This window comes from Pinus tabuliformis, chromosome 9 (genome assembly GCF_031772625.1).
Source record: "Pinus tabuliformis cultivar Carrire ecotype Pingquan chromosome 9, CPIR1, whole genome shotgun sequence".
NCBI classification, from domain to species: Eukaryota; Viridiplantae; Streptophyta; class Pinopsida; order Pinales; family Pinaceae; genus Pinus; species Pinus tabuliformis.
In genome coordinates this window covers 520162450-520168415 of record NC_142307.1, presented here as the reverse complement: position 1 = coordinate 520168415, position 5966 = coordinate 520162450, and the positions used below count along the sequence as shown (strand labels likewise).

At 39.7% G+C, this 5966-nt stretch overlaps 1 pseudogene; it reads right to left on the bottom strand.

The window, feature by feature from the left end:
- Nucleotides 1-1006: 1006 nt before the first annotated feature.
- On the bottom strand, nt 1007-4702 carry LOC149149491 (uncharacterized; annotated as a pseudogene).
- Between the last annotated feature and the right edge of the window lie 1264 nt (nt 4703-5966).

Here is a 5966-nt window from a genome sequence, read left to right as displayed (position 1 = left end):
AAATACATGAGATTATCTAGATTATATCTATTATTTTGATTTTATGTTGTGTGTGCTCCTTGGATTCTTATTCTATGATATAATTCATTACATATGTGTATTCCTTTTATACAAAATAAGGCCAAGAGAAGAGCTTGATCTTTAACAACCTTGATATCTCTTTCATCTATAAACTCACAAAAATCAACAAGTGAGAGTCTTTAGCGGGCCTTTTTGTATGCGTACTTGATCGAATGTTACTACTCGTTAGCAGGTCCCTTGATCATTCTTATATGTATCATCACAGTGGTATTTCCTTTGCTTAAGAACTGAATCTCTTGGATATAGGTTTTCAACTATGGGTGCTGCTAAAATTTTAACCATTATAGAAGTTGTATTGTTTTAAAATTTTATGCATGGGTCATGTTATGGAGCAAGGGATATGAACAGAAAAGAAACATGATTAGGGACGTGTTGGCACAGGATAGGTGAGTAATGTGATTACAAAATGAGGTCATGATTAGGTGAGTTGTGTCACAACAATTCTTGCGACATTGCAACTTAACTTCCCTATTTACGATTGAGTCACATTCAAGTTTGTTTGTTTGCGATTAGTCATTATATTCCATGCTTATTAGAGATTATATCACATTTTGTTTTCCTCGTATATGATCGAGTCACACCTATCTTTTCTAGTCTATGATATAGTCACTACTTGCTTCCCTTCTTAGTGCTATAGTCACATTTTGTTTCCTTTTTCTATGATTGGGTTGCAATTTGACTCCCTAGTTTGTGATTGATCACAATTTTCCTCCCTTGCTCATGATTCAATGTAGATAACCTCTCCTCTTTGCGAGTGAGAATAGATAACCTCTTCTCTCTGCGATGTATCACTAATACTCCCAACAAGTACATCAAAGGCTTGAGTTTAAGCCACTTCGATGAGAAACAAAGCATCCTCGAGATTGCAATATTTAAGATGACAAATGACTTGATCACAGGCTGGGGGTGCTTGACCAACAAAGCATCATACATCAACAAAAGGTTCCTCATTGAGCTCAACAAGGCAAGGGAAAATGGATTTCTCTACAACCAAGTGATCAACAATTGGAATTAGGGATTAAAGCACCATTGCACCAATGAATTTTATGTTGAAAACCCTAACCTTTGAAGCATTAATCACAAAATATAACATTGTTTCACATGTGATTTCTCATCCCGAGCTTGGAGCTAGAAGTAATGTAGCATTCAAAATTGTCATGCGATACAAGTAGTGAGAATTATTTGTCTTTTCCAATATGTTGTAATTCCCATTATATACCCAATTCTTCAACAAGTCGCTTAAAATTATTTGGAATCCACTTCACATATTGAAAACACATGGGTCACCTAGCTAATGCATGCAGAGTGAACCTAAGTTATTGTTCAAAATTTCACCCCTAGCTAACTTGCAAGTAAAGGAATGTATTCTATGATCGCAAGTTGAACTCTCCAGTCCCTGCCTTTTGGAGGCTCAATAAAGGGGCTTCACTTAATGAACCTCTGACATAACACGTGCAGTCATGGTATAATAAACCCTTAATTTGACTACATATTAGAAAATATCTCTAAAAATCACTTTATTTAACCCCCTATCAATATGAACCCAATACACCTTCCGAATTTAACAAACCCCTACTTTCAATAGATATTGTAGGTATCCATTTTTTCATTAACTTTAAGCTCTATTTTTTATACATGACATATAAAAACTCTTTACTCCCTATTATATGTTCAATACATTGTCATTTGTTCCTCACTATATATCCCCCAATATGAACCCATGTGGCATGGTATTTCTCCCCCAGTGAACCCCCATGAGGCTCAATGACTGCTGGATTGAGACGGGAAATCAATTCCAATCACCTGATTCACTTGATCAAGCTTGCTTATGATGTTAAGTTGAACATTTGGGAATTCATATTTTGGAATTAGTTCATCAATTATTGCTTGCTTTCCTAAGACAGGTGTCATGCCCATAACAGATGCCAAGGCAATGTGCATGTGATGTGAGGAATTTGTTTAGAATTCCTTTACACAAGGAAGTATGTGTTGGCTTAGGTTGGGCTCACCCAGGTTCGATTCTTTACTGCACACCAAGAAAACCCTCAATCATTGGCCCTTTCAGCAATGACCTACAAGAAAATAACAGTCTCAAATCGAAGTGACTATGGGAGGATGTAGAGCCAGGTTTCTGCAGCCTTGAGGGATGTTGAGATGTGGTATTTTTGTGTTTTCTTATAATTTAACATTCATAAGTTACTTTGCATTCATACATTACTTTGCCACATTGCATTCATCACTTAAAGCATATCATATACATCCATAAAACTTCATTGTACTGAAACAATATGCAATTTGTAATAAACTGGTATGCTACAATAGATAATAAGCAAATAAACACATGAAGACACAAATTTTGTCGTGGTGCATCCAAATGTGGGACTACGTCCACAAGAACTATTGCTTATAATAGAGAATTTGTACAACAAACATTTCTTGGATTGTGTACTTAGCTGCAGGCAGTCCACACACTCAGCTGTGAACTCAGGCCTCTGCGCACTCAACTGCAGAGCCTCGCCTTCTTTCCCAAACCACAATTGACCAAGATACAAGGATTTAATACATGATGTGATTCTTAAAGACTATCTTCTTCTTTATTATTCATCCCTATATATAATATTACATCGAGGGATATATCATCGCAATACCATGGTCCATATACTATGAACTTCCCTAATACAAGCTATTATGGTCTGAAAACCATTCATCATATAAAAAATTGCATTCCTTTAACAATAAGGGAGGGGATTTGACCCGCCTCGAAGCCCATATACCGTGTGGTATATCTACACACGGTCCACTTTCGTGCTACATTACTCCACTATGCAGTCCACTTTGCACTCTGCTCCCCAAAATGCTAAGTATTCATCAAAATCTATGTCAAGTTGGGTTTCGCCCAACAGGCCTCCAACACTCACATGTGACTCGTCCTGAATCACTCAGTGGCTTTGCCTCTGAATTTTTCTGCAATGTTGTTGTAGAACTGGTTGAACTATTGTAGAGTTTTTGTCACCTGCATGTCCTCGTTGCATGATTCCTCCAACAGTGCCTCTATCACATGTTTTGAGCCTTCTGCACCAATAGTGTTTCCCTTTGTCGAAGCTCCTAAACCTTCTCATCCACTATCTACGATAATTGGAGGGCCTCATCCTGCCAAGGCTGAGTCCTCTCTATCAAACTCTGCTCCTCCTTCTTCAGTTCCTCAATGTTTTTCTCGAGGGCCTTCGACTCATTGATCTTTGTGAGCTTCTGCAAGATTGGTAAGGTCTTCGCAAATGCCTAAATCTCTTGTAACTATTGTTGCTTCCCTACATTTCTTCCCTGCAATTTCTGTACATTTGGATCTTCCTGTAGCGAAGTCCAAATTTGCAAACTTTCTTCTAACGATTTCCCACAGCCTACCAATGATGCGGAGATGCTGGCCATTACAGTATTTAGGTCAGTATCCCTTTGATCCCTCACTTCTTATGGCATAGTTGGTTGTAGCTTCATTTGCAACTCATTAATTTGCATTTCATATTTGAATTGCATTGCGGAAATTTTGTCCTTATACTGCAAGGTCGAGCTTCATGACGTTGTCTTCTCTTGTCTTCTCTTCTCGAACCTTAAGGTCTAGAATCTCTTTACATGTGACTTCACCCACCTCCTTGATATTATGGTGTTCCTCTGCCATTTGATAATTTTCTTGGATCACCTGCTTGAGCTTCTGCCAAGGTGCCACTCACTCTTTTTCTACTTGAATATTAATAGCTGCGAGGTGTGCCCTTCACACAGCTTCAGTTCTTTAATTATCTCTATGTGCAGCTTATGTAGTCTTGGCAATGGTACCATTATGATGTTCATATTGACATGCTTCCATTCCTTAGCCTGTTGATGTAGTTTCGTGGATTCAAACTAGAGGGGTCCGAAAGGCATCTGTGTTCACTATTAACCTCGTTGCAAGCATAGGCTCTATCTTCCTTTCTACTCCAACCCCTTCCTCTATCTGCACTGGTTGTCTGACCACCTGAGCTAGTATCTTCAATTCTGTGATCCAGTCTGCGGCACTGGTCAAAAGTGTGTTGTAGCGATCTTCTACTCTATTCCAGGATTCTATTGTTGCTTCCTATATCCTATCCCTAATTTGATCTAAGTCCTCTTCAGTAAGGACCATGAGATCCTTCGTCTTATCGACCTTCCGCTTCTTCTTTTTCTTTGAGGTAGCTTCTCCCTTTGCCTTCCCTTTTTCTGCGATAACAGGGTCCATCTTTGTCTTTTTTTATTCTATATGTTCTTCTCTTCTAGAGGATCTTAGTGACCCTCGTCATGTAGCTCTTCTTCCTGTGATTCATGCCCATCCTGATCCTTGTCCTTAAATTTTCCACTCGCTTCATCGTGCTATGAGGTGTCCTCCTCTTCTTTTGACGCATTGTCTCCTGCTTCTGCCTCCAACGCAATCATCCATTCTGCGGGTCATTCCTTCTTCGTATCCCTGTGCGCCTCTATGTACACTATGAAAATATGCCTTAAACTATGCAAAAACGCTATACTTCTCGTATAGGCTCCGCGACAAGCGAGGGTGCTGGTTCACTACCATGTGAAAATCGATATGATACAATACGAAGAACATCTTGTTCTCCATTTCTCATGATGGTTGGGTGGTAAACCATAGTAAGGCATACTACACGGCTTCACAGACATATGATGCTACCGAGGGGAACTGTGAATCCTTCAACTCTCTCCATGCTAACATTGCAATAATAAAAAGTAACCACACATAATGGAATGTGGTACCTTTCTCCTGGACTTCGTGGAAATCATCCAAAAATTCCTTGCACAGGTATTCAACCCAGTTGTACTGAACCCTATTGGCATGCTGCGCGGCTAAGGAAACCACCGACGCAGGAACTTCATTTTCCCGACACTTTCTCATGATCTTTGCAGCCAGTATGTTCACTGTGAAGCAAACTACTTGGCCACTGATTGAATTGATGTCATATCCCCTCTTTCCTTTTTCTAGCCCAAAATTCTTCTTCATATTATCCACTATAGCGTGGTCCTGATCTTTTCTGACGAACTCCTCTGCGGGGTTCCACCCTTGGTATGGGTAGCCTTGTGATCCTCCAAATCAACATTGGGTCTATGGGGATCTTAGTCCCATCCATAAGCATCCATCGTGCACCTGCAGGAGCAACTGACACACACAAGCCGTGTTCCCCAGAATTCTGCCGAAGTGCGCACATTTAACATATTTCGTAGTCTTAACTATGCCAACCCATTTGCCCACTGTTATGGTTCTAGCCTTGTTACTCCAATGTCTAGGTAGTGCACCTGTTTCAAATACCATTTTGGTGCAAACTGAGGATACGTTTTCCTGTCGTTAAAGTCACAATTTGCGAACTTCAACTGCAGTATTTTTCAAAGTAGTTCCCCAGTAAATGGTAAGGGGTGTGAAGGTGTCGAAATTTGCATCCTTCAAGTCTTTGACTAGTTTTGTATGTGGTTTCCTCAGTGGAATGTATGGTGGTAGAGGCGAAAATGCTACTCCCTTTGTTTCCATTTGCTCTTTGTGCTCCACTTATTCCTCACTATCTCTGAATTATTCGGGTTGTTGTTGAGGTTTGACAAGTTTCTTATCTTGTTTCTTCTTAGTTCTCTCTTCCTTGGTCAGTTTCTTCCTCGGTGATATCCATTGTTTTTGTGTTAATACTGCTGTGGTTGATGCTACTGTGGGCATATTAGTTGCTTCCATGACTCCTTCTATGCCTCTCTCGTCAAATATACGCACAAATTCTTCAGTTGACAGGACGTTCATGCGGAAGTTCTCTGCAATTTCTTCGCACTATCAATACTTGAATTCTCAATTCAACAAAGTGTTCAATCTAGGTGGGAGACGACTTTTTATA